Genomic DNA, 16625 nt, shown 5'->3' with positions numbered 1-16625 from the left:
GCTATCGACTTGAAACTTGGCACAAGTAGTTGTTATTGATGTAGGTCGGATGGTATTGCAAATGGGCCATATCGGTCCACTTTTACCTATAGCCCCCATATAAACGGACCCCAAAATTTGGCTTGCGAGGCCTCTAAGAGAAGCAAATTTCATCCGATCCGGCTGAAATTTGGTACATGGTGTTAGTATATGGTCTCTAACAATCATGCAAAAATTGGTCCACATCGGTCCATAATTATATGTAGCCCCCATATAAACCGATCCCCCGATTTGGCTTGCGAGGCCTCTAAGAGAAGCAAATTTCATCTGATCCGGCTGAAATTTGGTACATGGTGTTAGTATATGGTCTCTAACAACCATGCAAAAATTGGTCCACATCGGTCCATAATTATATGTAGCCCCCATATAAACCGATCCCCCGATTTGGCTTGCGAGGCCCCTAAGAGAAGCAAATTTCATCCGATCCGGCTGAAATTTGGTACATGGTTTTAGTATATGGTCTCTAACAACCATGCAAAAATTGATCCACATCGGTCCATAATTATATGTAGCCCCCATATAAACCGATCCCCCGATTTGGCTTGCGAGGCCCTAAGAGAAGCAAATTTCATCCGATCCGGCTGAAATTTGGTACATGGTGTAAATATATGGTCTCGAACAATCATGCAAAAATTGGTCCACATCGGTTCATAATTATATATAGCCCCCATATAAACCGATCACCAGATTTGACCTCCGGAACCTCTTGGAAGACCAAAATTCATCTGATTCAGTTGAAATTTGGTACGTGGTGCTAATATATGGCCTCAAACTCCCATGCAAAAATTGGTCGAAATCGGTCCATTATTATATATAGGCCCCATATAAACCGATCCCCAGATTTGACCTCCAGAGCCCCTTGGAAGAGTAAATTTCTTCCCATTCGTTTGAAATTTGGTACGTGATGTTAGTATATGGTATCCAACAACCATGCAGGAATTGGTTCCTATCAGTCCATAATTATATATAGCTTCCATATAAACCGATCCCCAGATTTGACCTCCGGTGCCTTTTGGAGAAGCAAAATTCATCCGATCTGCTTGAAATTTGGTACGTGGTGGTAGTATATGATATTTAACAACCATGCCAAAAGTGGTCCATATCAGTCCATAATCGTACATAGCCCCATATAAACCGATCCCGAGATTTGGTTTTGGAACCTCTTGGAGGAGCAAATTTCATCCGAGTGAGTTGAAATTTGGTACATTGTGCTAGTATATGGTCGTTAACAACCATGCCTAACTAGGTCCATATCGGTCTATAGTTATATATGGCCCTCAGATAAATCGATCACCAATCACACAAAAATTGGTCCATATCAAGTTCATAATTATATATATTATATATATATATAGCCCCCATATAAGCGACCCCCATATTTCAATTCTGGCTCTCTGCGTACAAAAAGTCCATATCGATTCGTAATTATTTGTAGACTTAACTATACACAACTTTTTTGTCTAATATATACAATGCATGGACTAAATCACAATTTAGAAAACGATGTTAAGAAGTTTTAAGATACCACAACCCAAGTAATTCGATTGTGGATGACAGTCTTTCGTAGAAGTTTCTACGCAATCCATGGTGGTGGGTACATAAGATTCGGCCTGGCCGAACTTGCGGCCGTATATACTTGTTTTATTTTGAATTAATTAAAAAATAATAATAACAATTCAGGTTTTTTAAATTTATTTTACAATAAATAAAATATAACGTACATAAAAATTCGGGTAATATTAGTTGAGTTCATCTTGTCTTGAGTTTGAGTGTTGCCTTAATTTTTCTCATTTAACTCAGAACGAGTTGTACCTACTTTTCGGGGAAGTCCAAAAGGTTTAAGTGTATTTCCCAATATCTTCATCTTCAAACAGACATTTAATTCGAAGTTTCCATTTATGTTATTCCGTCACTGATAATGATGGGTTCTAGTGGAAAAAAAGGAAAGTTAAATTATTAAGCATCAGCTTAGAGTGGGCGAAAAGGTAACTCATTGCTGATCGAGAAAAAGTGAGTTTGGGAAAAATTCAACTGATTCAAGATTGCATAAATATTGAGTTAGCTAAAGGTCGTCTCAAATTAGTTAGTAAAAAGTTAACAGGTTGGCTGATAAGTCCCCGGTCTAACAAAGAAAAACACATTTTTTTTTTGTCAAAATTCGTTTTTATTATTCAACATAGTTCTCTTCAAGAGCGATACAGCGATTATAACGACCTTCAAATTGTTTGATACCATTTTGGTAGTACTCCTTCGGGTTTGCCTCAAAATAGGCCTCAGTTTCGGCGATCATCTCTTCATGGCAGCCAAATTTTTTCCCTGCGAGCATCCTTTTGAGGTCTGAGAACAAGAAAAAGTCGCTGGGGGCCAGATCTGGAGAATACGGTGGATGGGGAAGCAATTTGAAGCCCAATTCATGAATTTTTGCTATCGTTCTCAATGACTTGTGGCACGGTTCGTTGTCTTGGTGGAACAACACTTTTTTCTTCTTCATATGGGGCCGTTTTGCCGCGATTTCGACCTTTAAACGCTCCAATAACGCCATATAATAGTCACTGTTGATGGTTTTTCCCTTCTCAAGATAATCGATAACAATTATTCCATGCGCATACCAAAAAACAGAGGCCATTACTTTGCCAGCGGACTTTTGAGTCTTTCCACGTTTCGGAGACGGTTCACCGGTCGCTGTCCACTCTGCCGACTGTCGATTGGACTCAGGAGTGTAGTGATGGAGCCATGTTTCATCGATTGTTACATATCGACGGAAAAACTCGGGTGTATTACGAGTTAACAGCTGCAAACACCGCTCAGAATCATCAAGTCGTTGTTGTTTTTGGTCAAATGTGAGCTGGCGCGGCACCCATTTTGCACAGAGCTTCCGCATATCCAAATATTGATGAATGATATGACCAACACGTTCCTTTGATATCTTTAAGGCCTCTGCTATCTCGATCAACTTCATTTTACGGTCATTTAAAATCATTTTGTGGATTTTTTTGATGTTTTCGTCGGTAACCACCTCTTTCGGGCGTCCACTGCGTTCACCGTCCTCCGTGCTCATTTCACCACGCTTGAATTTTGCATACCAATCAATTATTGTTGATTTCCCTGGGGCAGAGTCCGGAAACTAATTATCAAGCCAAATTTTTGCTTGCACCGTATTTTTTCCCTTCAGAAAACAGTATTTTATCAAAACACGAAATTCCTTTTTTTCCCATTTTTTCACAACAACAAAAGTTGCTTCACAAAAGACGCTCTATCTCACAAACTAATTGACTTACAGATGTCAAATTTTGATACGAATCATTTGAAGGTTGGTACTATATAAAAATAATATGCATTTAATACTAGCGACGCCATCTATGTGTCAGACCGGGGACTTATCAGGCTACCTGTTATTTGGCCACCATGGCGTATGAGTTTTTCATCTTCCCTAATTACGGCATAATCCACATGCGTTACGGTGGCCCACGTTTGTTCATTTGTGTGGGCATTAGGTGTTGGCTTTTTACAATGAAATTTATAAAAACGGTTGTAGGTTGCTCATTATTTTCATCAACATGTGGAAAAAAGTTGTTTCAAAGTATTGATACAATATACATAGGAAGGAAGACTTAGAAAATTTATACGGTAATTTAATTATCCAAACGATAAGTTCGTCATTCCTTTGGTAATAGCTTCAGGAGAAAAAAAATCTATTTTAGATATATTTTATATTAGCTTATATTTTAGCAATAATTGAGATATTTTACTAAATCATTGGTTTTGTGTAAGTGTGTCAAGTTCAAAAGTGACATGCGAGGGTTGCCTTTTATATGTTGGGATTAGTCAATCGTAGTGTTGCAATCTGCCAACTGACAGCTCTATCATACAGCGTGACATTTGTGATCAACTCATCAACAGTGCATCGATAAATTTAATTCAATTTTTGGCAATAACGCTTCATCAAGGACCAGTGTTTTTGTCATTCAACCAAGTTCGTAGTTCAAGATCATAGTTTGAGCTATCGTGTCATTAAGACAACATTAGGCATTACAGATACCAGCATCCATTCAATATTTCATGAACATTGGACCTTGAAACAAAATTGCACGCTTAAAAACGGCTCGCGTCGATTGGGACGATTGAGCCCCAAAGTAAACCGCTGTCGACAGGGTGGGTATGGGTGTTTCAAGATTAACCAAATCCAACAAATGTTGCTCGCGCACGAAATAATTCGAAGGATATTATCACTTATGTTTTTTTACAAACATGACATTTTGTCAAATTTTATTTGTATAGAAAATTTGGTCATAATTTTATTTCTACAGAAAATAATGCCAAAAATATAGTTCAATAGAAAATTTTGTCACAGTTTTATTTCTATAGAATATTTTGTCAAAAATATTGTTTTATAGAAAATTTTGTTAAAAATTTACTTCTATAGAAAATTTTGTTAATGTTTTTTTTTGTTGTCAAAATTAGAAAAAAAAATATTTCTATAGAAAATTTTGCCAAAATTTGTTTTCTATAAACAATTTTGTCAAAATAGTATTCATATAGAATATTTTGTCGAATTTTTATTTTAATAGCAAATTTTGTCTAAATTTTATTTTGGAGCAAATTTTGTTCAAATTTTATTTCTATGGAAAATTTTGTCAACATTTTATTTCTATAGAAAATTTTGTCAAATTTTTATTTTAATAGAAAATTTTGTCAAAATTTTATTTCTATAAAAAAGTTTATCAAAATTCTATTCCTTTAGAAAATTTTCTCAAAATTTTATTTCTATAGAAAATTTTGTCACAATTTTTTTCTATAGAAAATTTTGTCAAAATGTTATTTCTATAGAAAATTTTGTCAACATTTTATTTCTTTAAAAAAGTTTATCAAAATTCTATTCCTTTAGAAAATTTTGTCAAAAATTTATTTTTATAGAAAATTTTGTCAACATTTTATTTCCATAGAAAATTTTGTCAAAAATTTATTTCTATAGAAAATTTTGTCAAATTTTTATTTTTATAAAAATTTTGTCAAAATTTACTTCTATAGAAAAAAAAATATTTCTATCGAAAATTTTGCCTAAATTTCTTTTCTATAAACAATTTTGTCAAAATTTTATTCCTAGACAGAAAAAAATTTTACGAAAATTTTTTCCAGTTAAAATTTTAATTGAGTTTTAAAAAATATTCAATTAAAAGTTTAATTGGTTCAGCAAATTTTTTAATTGAAACAAAAATCAATCAAACAAATTAATAGCATCAATTAGTTTTGTAATTGGATCAATTATTTTTTAATTTATTTTCAATTAATTTTTTAATTGATACCATCATTTCTGGGATTGAAGACATTTCAATTAAAAAATTAATTGGATCAATTAATTTCGTGATTGAATCAGAAATCAATAATTAATTTGTATAGAAAATTTTATCAATAATTAACTTCTATAGAAAATTTTGCCAAAATGTTATTTCTATAGAATATTTTGTCGAATTTTTATTTTAATAGCAAATTTTGTCAAATTTTATTTTAATAGCAAATTTTTTCAAATTTTTATTTTAATAGAAAATTTTGTCAAAATTTTATTTCTATAGAAAATTTTGTAAAAATTTTATTTTAATAGAAAATTTTGTCAAAATGTAATTCCAAAAAAAGTTTATCAAAATTCTATTCCTTAAAAAAATTTTGTCAAAAATTTATTCCTATAGAAATTTTCATTTCTATAGAAAATTTTGTCAAAATTTTATTTCTATAGAAAATTTTGTCAAAATTTCATTTCTATAAAAAAATTTATCAAAATTCTATTCCTTTAGAAAATTTTTGTCAAAAATTTATTTCTACAGTAAATTTTGTCAAAATTGTATTTATATGGAAAATTTTGTCAAAATTTTATTTCTATAGAAAATTTTGTCAACATTTTATTTCTTTAAAAAAGTTTATCAAAATTCTATTCCTTTAGAAAATTTTGTCAAAATTTTATTTCTATAGAAAATTTTGTCAACATTTCATTTCTATAGAAAATTTTGTCAAAAATTTATTTCAATAGAAAATTTTGTCAAAATTTTATTTTTATAAAAATTTTGTCAAAAATTTACTTCTACAGAAAAAAAAATATTTCTATAGAAAATTTTGCTAAAATTTGTTTTCTATAAACAATTTTGTCAAAATATTATTCCTACACAGCAAAAAAATTTTACGAAAATTTTTCCAGTTAAAATTTTAATTGAGTTCTAAAAAATATTCAATTAAAAGTTTAATTGGTTCAGAAAATTTTTTAATTGAAACAAAAATCAATCACACAAATTAATAGTATCAATTAGTTTTTTAATTGGATCAATTATTTTTTATTTTACTTTCAATTAATTTTTTAATTGATACCATCATTTCTGGGATTGAAGACACTTCAATTAAAAAATTAATTGGATCAATTAATTTCGTGATTGAATCAGAAATTTTTTTGTGTGTATGAAAATTTTCTATAGAAAATTTTATTAATAATTAACTTCTATAGAAAATTTTGCCAAAATGTTATTTCTATAGAATATTTTGTCGAATTTTTATTTTAATACAAAATTTTGTCAAAATTTTATTCCTATAGAAAATTTTTTCAACATTTTATTTCTATAGAAAATTTTGTCAAAATTTTATTTCTATAGAAAGTTTTGTCAAAATTTTATTTCTATAGAAAATTTTATCAAAATTTAATTTCTATAGAAAATTCCGTCACAATTTCATTTCTATAAAAAAGTTTATCAAAATTCTATTCCTTTAGAAAATTTTGTCAAAAATTTATTCCTATAGAAATTTTTATTTCTATAGAAAATTGTGTCAAAATTTTATTTTTATAGAAAATTTTGTCAAAATTTCATTTCTATAAAAATAATTTATCAAAATTATATTCCTTTAGAATATTTTGTCAAAAATTTATTTCTATAGAAAATTTTGTCAAAATTGTATTTATATGGAAAATTGTGAAAAAATTTCATTTTTAAAGGAAATTTTGTTTAAATTTTATTTCTATACAAAATTTTGTCAAAATTGTATTTAGATGGAAAATTTTGTCAAAATTTCATTTTTAAAGGAAATTTTGTTAACTTTAATCTATAAAAAACTTTGTGAAAATATTTTTCGTAGCGAAAATTTTCTCAAAATTTTATTTCTATAGAAAACTTTTCTGTAGCAATTTTGTTATTTTTTATACCCTTTTTTCATTTTTTTTATTTGTTTATACCCTCCACCATAGGATGGAGGTATATTAACTTTGTCATTCCCTTTGTAACACATCGAAATATTGCTCTAAGACCCCATAAAGTATATATATTCTGGATCGTGGTGAAATTCTGAGTCGATCTGAGCATGTCCGCCCGTCCGTCCGTCCGTCTGTTGAAATCACGTTAACTTCCGAACGAAACAAGCTATCGACTTGAAACTTGGCGCAAGTAGTTGTTATTGATGTAGGTCGGATGGTATTGCAAATGGGCCATATCGGTCCACTTCTACGTATAACCCCCATATAAACGGACCCCCAAATTTGTCTTGCGAGGCCTCTAAGAGAAGCAAATTTCATCCGATCCGGCTGAAATTTGGTACATGGTGCTAGTATATGGTATCTAACAACCATGGAAAAATTGGTCCATAGCATCGGTCCATAATTATATATAGCCCCCATATAAACCGAACCCCCGATTTGGCGTACAGAGCCTCTAAGAGAAACAATTTTCATCCGATCCGGCTGAAATGTGATACATGGTGTTAGTATATGGACTCTAACAACCATGCAAAAATTGGTCCATAGCGGTCCATAATTGTATATAGCCCCCATATAAACCGATCCCCCGATTTGGCTTGCGGAGCTTCTAAAAGAAGCAAATTTCATCCGATCCGGCTGAAATTTGGCACATGGTGTTAGTATATGGTCTCTAACAACCTTGCAAAAATTGGTCCAAATCGGTCAATAATTATATATAGCCCCCATATAAACCGATCCCCAGATTTGACCTCCGGAGCCTCTTGGAAGACCAAAATTCATCTGATTCACTTGATATTTGGTACGTGGTTTTAATATATGGCATCAAATACCCATTAAAATTTTGGTCGCAATCGGTCCATATTTATATATAGCCCCCATATAAACCGATCCCCAGATTTGACCTCCGGAGCACCTTGGAAGAGCAAAATTCTTCCCATTCGGTTGATATTTGGTACGTGATGTTAGTATAGGGTATCCAACACCAGGAATTGGTTCCTATCAGTCCATAATAATATATAGCTCCCATATAAACCGATCCCCAGATTTGACCTCTGGTGCCTTTTGGAGAAGCAAAATTCATCCGATCTGGTTGAAATTTGGTACGTGGTGGTAGTATATGATATTTAACAACCATGTGAGTTGAAATTTGTGGATGACAGTCTTTCGTAGAAGTTTCTACGCAATCCATGGTGGAGGGTACATAAGATTCGGCCTGGCCGAACTTTTTTTTTTGCCAAAATTTTAAAAATTTTATTTCTATAGAAAATTTTGTCAAAATTTTATTTCTATAGAAAATTTTAACAAAATTTTATTTCTATAGAAAATTTTAACAAAATTTTATTTCTATAGAAAAATTTTGTCAAAATATAATTTCTATAGAAAATTTTGTGAAATTTTTATTTCTATAGAAAATTTTGTCAAAGTTTTATTTCTATAGAAAATTTTATCAAAATTTTATTTCTATAGAAAATTTTGTCAAAATTTTATTTCTATAGAATTTTAGGTAAATATTTTTATAAAAAAAATTGTGAGATACCTCTTTGCTGGAGAAAAATATTCTGCAGTTCATAAGTATTTCAAATGGAAACATTTTACTAAATTTGTACCTGTCTTCAACTTTGTGCAGCGCTAAATAAATTTGAAAAATGTGTATATCTAATTTTCTTAAACAACAGAAAAACTTATTATTTTTAATAAATTTTCTTCAATTAACATATAACATTTTCTTCAATTATTTATAACACGTTGTAATTAGAAAACTATTTTAGTTAAAATTTTCTAAATTAAAGCAACATTTTCTTTCATTGGGGTGATTCCTTTGTGGGTGTAGGTATATGCTACAATTTATATTTTATTAATAGCAGCATATTGTCTTTTAACAAATTGATTGACATATTTTCAATGTTTTAAATAGACAGACGACATACATAGACTTTTATGTAGATGTAGAGGTCTTCCCTATTTTTAGCAACTCAACTAAAATATTGAGAGTCTCTCTTATGTGTTTGAGTCTAACATTTTCATTTCCGTTTCACAGAACAGTGAACAAGAGCTATGACCATATGTATACTCACACACACACACACACGCTCCTATTCACCTGTAGTAAAATTTAACTATACATCCACATATGAAACTACACTGTAGTCCATTAGTTAAGGTATTGGTGTTGGTTCCCTACGGGAAATGGATCAACCACAGGACCGGTACAGGACTAGTCCCTGGTGCGCATGGGCCAGTCCTAGTTCTGCTCAAGACGTATGGAAGGGACCGGGCACTTTAACATGGGTTTGTCATTGACGGGGTAAATTTACACTTTAGGACACGTCCTGGGACATTTTAGTAATAGCACTCCATAGATAGGTCCTCATGAACCAGTCTCTGACAAACTCTTAGGAATCTGTGTCAGTCTGGTTATCCGAATCGCACCAAAAATGACAAACTTTTGAAATATATTGAACAATAGGTTATTCTGGTAATTCTACTTCACTAAATTTGTAGGTCCAATAAGATTTTTATATCAAGCGAGTATGGAAATCATTAAATTATGACTATTTAAAAACTGTGACAAACTGGATCACCGGTACCAGTCCTGTGATAGGTCCGTCAGTGGCAATTTGCATAAATTTCCCGTAGGGTTAGTTGCTTCTGGTCTAGACGATTGCATCTATTTTCACGTCAAAGGAAATCATTTATTTACATTGATACAGTTGAGAACGTCTCGTACACAATATCAAAAAATAATAGGGCCTTAAATGGAGAGGAATCTAGATTTAAACCAAAAAATTTTCCATTAAATAATTTTGGGAACTAATTCGTAAAAAAAAAATCAAAATTTGTTTAGCTTTTGTTATTGTTTTAATACAATTGTAAGTAAATTTTACATTAAAAAAACCAACATCAGATGCAAAGAATGGGTCCTATAGTTTGTGTGTAAGCTCCTTTATAAGAAGACAATTTGTAAATTCTTCAAAGATGAATGTATCAACAAATGGAACATAAATTGAATTCACGCTGCCCATAATAAAGAAAAGTTGTAAACAAATTCAAAGTTTCTTTTTTTGTTTTTGCTCCTGATAAATAGAATTATGCCAATGACAACAGTCTTTAGGGAGCAATTTTATTAACCTTAAATTGATGTCGCTGTGAAAATCCGAGTATTCTTCCAGAGAGGCCATTTGATGAAGGCTTTTTGTTCAAGGCATTAGCAACAGCTGTGAATGTTGACAAAATACGAAGAGCATGAAGTGAAAATAAATAGTTTAGGCTTTTTCTAAGAAGTGTCTGAGATATAAGAAATTTGTATGAATACCAATGAAGTACAACATTTATACTGGTTTAAATTAAATTTATAGAAGTTTAGCAATTTTTTCTACAGCACATAAATTTCTATGAAAAATAAAATTTTGGTATTTTTTGTTTTATAAAAGTCGATTCAACGGAGAAAAAAATTTTCAATATAAATAAAATTTTGACAAAATTTCCCATAGAAATAAGATTTTGACAAAATGTTATATAAAAATAACATTTTGACTAAATTTTCTAAAGAAATAAAATTTTGACAAAATTTTCAATAGAAATAACATTTTGGCAAAATTTTCTATAGAAATAAAATTTTGGCAAAATTTTCGATAGAAATAAAATTTTGACAAAGTTTCCTTTAAAAATGAAATTTTGACAAAATTTTTCATATAAATACAATTTTGACAAAATTTTTTTATAGAAATAAAACTTGAACAAAATATCCTTTAAAAATTAAATTTTTACAAAATTTTCCATGTAAATACACTTTTGACAAAATTTTCTATAGAAATAAATTTTTGATAAAATTTTCTAAAGGAATAGAATTTTGATAAACTTTTTTATAGAAATAAAATTGTGACAAAATTTTCTAAAGAAATAAAATTTTGACCAAATTTTCTATAGAAATAACATATTGGCTCAATTTTCTATAGAAATAAAATTTTGACAAAGTTTTCTGTACAAATAAAAATATGACAAAATTTTCTATATACAAAAAAAAATTACACAATTTTCTATAGAAATAAAATTTTGACAAAGTTTTCTGTAGAAATAAAATTGTGATAAAATTTTCTATAGAACTACAATTTTGGCATAATTTTCTATAGCAATAAAATGTTGACAAAATTTTCTATAGAAATAAAACTATGACAACATTTTCTATTGAACTACAATCTTGGAATAAATTTCTATAGAAATAAAATTTTTACAAAATTTTCTATAGAAATAACATTTTGGCTAAATTTTCTATAGAAATAAAATTTTGACAAAATTTTCTATAGAAATAAATTTTTTACAAAATTTTCTATTGAACTACAATTTTGGCATAATTTTCTATAGCAATAAAATTTTGACAAAATTTTCTATAGCAATAAAATTGTGACAAAATTTTCTATGGAAATAAAACTGTGACAAAATTTTCTATTTAGCTACAATTTTGGCATAATTTTCTAGAGAAATAAAATTTTGACAAAATTTTCTATAGAAATAAAACTACGACAACATTTTCTATTGAACTACAATTTTGGAATAAATTTCTATAGAAATAAAATTTTGACAAAATTTTCTATAGAAATAACATTTTGACAAATTTTCCTTTGGAAATAACAGTTCCACAAAATTTTCTATAGAAATAAAATTTTTACAAAATTTTCAATAGCAATAACATTTTGGCTAGTTTTAAAAATTTTCTTTAGAAATAAAAATTTGACAAAATTTTCTTTAGAAATTAAATTTTGACAAAATTTTCTTTAGAAATAAAATTTTGACAAAATTTTCTATAGAAATAAAATTCTTTAATAATTTTCTCTATACACAAAAAAAAAATTGGCAAAATTTTCTATAGTAATAAAATTTTGACAAAGTTTTCTGTAGAAATAAAATTGTGACAAAATTTTCTATAGAAATAAAATTGTGACAAAATTTTCTATTGAACTACAATTTTGGCATTCTTTTCTATAGAAATATAATTATGCCAAAATATTCTACAGAAATAAAACTGTGACAAAATTTTCTATTTAGCTACAATTTTGGCATTATTTTCTATAGAAATAAAATTTTGACAAAATTTTCTATAGAAATAAAACTATGACAACATTTTCTATTGAACTACAATTTTGGAATAAATTTCTATAGAAATAAAATTTTGACAAAATTTTCTATAGAAATAACATTTTGACAAATTTTCCTTTGGAAATAACATTTCGACAAAATTTTCTATAGAAATAAAATTTTTACAATATTTTCTATTGAACTACAATTTTGGCATAATTTTCTATAGCAATAAAATTTTGACAAAAATTTCTATAGCAATAAAATTGTGACAAAATTTTCTATAGCAATAAAATTGTGACAAAAAAATTTACACAATTTTCCATAGAAATAAAATTTTGACAATGTTTTCTGTAGAAATATAATTATGCCAAAATTTTCAATAGAAATAAAACTGTGGCAAAAGTTTCTATTGAACTATATTCTTGGCACAATTTTCTGTAGAAATAAAATAATGACAAAATTTTCTTTAGAAATAAAGTTTTGACAAAATTTTCTTTAGAAATAAAATTTTGACAAATTTTTCTATAGCAATAAAATTTTGACAAAATTTTCTATAGAAATAAAATTTTTACAAAATTTTCTATAGAAATAAAATTTTTACAAAATTTTCTATATACAAAAAAAAAATTACACAATTTTCTATAGAAATAACATTTTGACAAAGTTTTCTGTAGAAATATAATTATGCCAAATTTTCTTTAGAAATAAAAATTTGACAAAATTTTCTTTAGAAATTAAATTTTGACAAAATTTTCTTTAGAAATAAAATTTTGACAAAATTTTCTATAGAAATAAAATTGTGACAAAATTTTCTGTAGAAATAAAATTGTGACAAAATTTTCTATAGAAATAAAACTGTGACAAAATTTTCTATTTAGCTACAATTTTGGCATAATTTTCTAGAGAAATAAAATTTTGACAAAATTTTCTATAGAAATAAAACTACGACAACATTTTCTATTGAACTACAATTTTGGAATAAATTTCTATAGAAATAAAATTTTGACAAAATTTTCTATAGAAATAACATTTTGACAAATTTTCCTTTGGAAATAACATTTCCACAAAATTTTCTATAGAAATAAAATTTTTACAAAATTTTCAATAGCAACAACATTTTGGCTAAATTTTCTAAAGAAATAAAATTTTGACAAAATTTTCAATATAAACCAAAAAAAAAAATACATCATTTTCTATAGAAATAAAACTGTGACAAAATTTTCTATTGAACTACAATTTTGGCATAATTTTCTATAGAAATAAAATTTTGACAAAATTTTCTATTGAAATAAAACTATGACAACATTTTCTATTGAACTACAATTTTGGAATAATTTTCTATAGACATAAAATTATGACAAGATTTTCTTTAGAAATAAAAACTTGACAAAATTTTCTTTAGAAATTAAATTTTGACAAAATTTTCTTTAGAAATAAAATTTTGACAAAATTTTCTATAGAAATAACATTTTGACAAATTTTCCTTTGGAAATAACATTTCGACAAAATTTTCTATAGATATAAAATTTTTACAAAATTTTCAATAGAAATAACATTTTGGCTAAATTTTCTATAGAAATAAAATTTTGACAAAATTTTCTATAGAAATAAAATTTTTACAAAATTTTCTATATACAAAAAAAAAATTGACACAATTTTCTATAGAAATAAAATTTTGATTATGCCAAAATTTTCTATAGAAATAAAACTGTGACAAAATTTTTTATTGAACTACAATTTTGCCATAATTTTCTATAGAAATAAAATTTTGACAAAATTTTCTATTGAAATAAAACTATGACAACATTTTCTATTGAACTGCAATTTTGGAATAATTTTCTATAGAAATAAAATTATGACAAAATTTTCTTTAGAAATAAAAATTTGACAAAATTTTCTTTAGAAATTAAATTTTGACAAAATTTTCTTTAGAAATAAAATTTTAACAAAATTTTCTATAGAAATAACATTTTGACAAATTTTCCTTTGGAAATAACATTTCGACAAAATTTTCTGTAGATATAAAATTTTTACAAAATTTTCAATAGAAATAACATTTTGGCTAAATTTTCTATAGAAATAAAATTTTGACAAAATTTTCTATAGAAATAAAATTTTTACAAAATTTTCTATATACAAAAAAAAAAAAAAAATTGACACAATTTTCTATAGAAATAAAATTTTGACAAAGTTTTCTGTAGAAATATAATTATGTCAAAATTTTCTATAGAAATAAAACTGTTACCAAATTTTCTATTGAACTACAATTTTGGCATAATTTTCTATAGATATAAAATTTTGACAAAATTTTCTATAGCAATAAAATTGTTACAAAATCTTCTATAGTAATAAAATTTTGACAAAATTTTCTTTAGAAATAAAATTTTGACAAAATGTTCACAAAATTGTCTACAGCAATAAAATTTTGACAAAATTTTCTATTGAGTTAAAATTTTGAAATAATTTTCTATAAAAATAAAATTTTTGTTTATTTTTTTTATTGATGGTTTGTTCTTCAATCATATTTGTTGTTTTGATCTCAGCTTAAAACCATTGCGTTGACTAAACTACAAGAGTAGCTTAACCAACAGAGGGAAAGTATATTAGAGAAAAGTATATTATTATTTTCTATAGAAATAAAATTTAATCATTGTTGTTGTTTTTTGATTTCAGCTTAAAACCATGCATTGACTAAACTACAAGTGTAGTTTAGTCGACAGAGGAAAATAATGTTTGTCAAATTTATTTGGGCAAATCCCTATAGACTGCAAGATGGTTGGATGGACGCACGTTTCGGAATTACCACATTCCTCATCAGCATCCTCTACTTGCAGCAAAACTATCAACCAATTATCAGAATAAATTCAGGCAGTTCATTAAACCCAACAATGAACCACACATGAACCTTCCGAAAAAACGTTTTACATGATAGTTGGCTTATGCCGAAATAAATTCGTACAAACATAACTCTTTTCCTTTGAAATAAAATTTAGACAAAATTTTCCATAAAAATAAAATTTTGACAAAATTTTGTATAGAAATAAAGTTTTGGAAAAAGTTTCCTTCCGTGTTGGTCATTGTAAGTAAGTTCTCCTTTTGTAAAGAAGTAGTAAGTTTCCCTTGATGGTGCAAGCTAAATCATTAAAACGTTTAAAATTCGACGTAATTCAAGGTATATTTATACACCCAAAAAATTTGTGCTAATAAGAGAGATCATAATATATGATATAGCAAATCCTGAAATAAACTTCTAAAATAAAATAATGAAATATTTCTTTCGAAGAAAAAACATTTTTTGTTTCATAGTAACCACAAAAATTTGATAAAATGCTTCAAATTATTATGTTTTTTAATGGCAACCGTGCCCACAATCGTCTAAATTCTCAGAGGTTTAATTTGTGAATCATCAATGTAAAATCAGTGATTGCTTTTCACTCTAAATTTTCTTTAGTGTTAAAGTATTTATAACATAATTATTCTGAATTTCCAATTAAAATTATGTACAATTATATGTCCCCGTAAGATTGGGGACATATATAATTCCATCCAATAAAAGTGCTAATCGTTGAAACATTTTGAAGCACAATTGACTCGTTTTTTTTTTTTTTTACCGCGTGTAGAAGTTTGAGTGTCCTTGGCAATATTAGATCATGGTTTGGTTTTTGTTCCAGAATGTTTAATCGCCTTTTTCTCGAAATTAAATTCTGTAACAATTTTTATTGCGCAAAAAAAATTTAAGGGTATTTGCATATTCTGACCATAGCAAAACCACATACATTTCACATGGACCTCTCTCATTCACATACTCTCATGTGTAATAATTCCATTATATACATCAACATTATTCATTGAGTTGTCTTTCTCCATTTTTTTTATAATTTCCAATCAATAAGAGATTGAGTACCATAAACCTCAACCGGCATCTCAAGCCCTTTTACAAAGAAATTCCACAAATAAACATAAATACTCACTCTATTTCTCTCAATAACTGCATAGTTTTTTTTTTACTTCAAGTCATTCCATTAGACACATAACATATACACACACAGCCATATATATGAGAAGATTGTGTAATTAGGTTGTAGTGCTTTGAAAGCATATTATATTGCATTTATCTCTGGAGCGGCATTAAAGGCTATTAAGAGAGAAGAAAATAATTTTACACTTCAATGAATATACTCTTTATGGTTCGATTGATGCAATAAGGGGAAATGACGAAGAAATCGATTTATTAAAGCATTCAAAATGAGTTTGAATAAAATGAAAGTTAAACAAAGTTGATTAC

General features: G+C 27.6%; 1 protein-coding gene and 1 long non-coding RNA gene across 2 annotated transcripts in view; one reads left to right on the top strand and one right to left on the bottom strand.

Annotated features, from left to right (window-relative positions):
• Rab26 (RAS oncogene family member Rab26) overlaps positions 1–16625 on the top strand; it is a 170646-nt gene that overhangs the window by 23440 nt on the left and 130581 nt on the right. The gene's annotated exons all lie outside the window — the stretch shown is intronic.
• Positions 1709–16468, bottom strand: LOC142237124 (uncharacterized). Its single transcript, XR_012722355.1, has 2 exons — positions 16312–16468; positions 1709–1967 (listed from the first exon to the last, which is right to left on the bottom strand). It is a non-coding gene; the product is annotated as an uncharacterized LOC142237124 (long non-coding RNA).

The sequence above is a fragment of the Haematobia irritans genome, chromosome 4 (assembly GCF_050003625.1).
Source record: "Haematobia irritans isolate KBUSLIRL chromosome 4, ASM5000362v1, whole genome shotgun sequence".
In the NCBI taxonomy this organism is placed as follows: Eukaryota; Metazoa; Arthropoda; class Insecta; order Diptera; family Muscidae; genus Haematobia; species Haematobia irritans.
The sequence above is the reverse complement of the archived record's forward strand: the minus strand, read 5'-3'. Positions and strand labels throughout refer to the sequence as shown.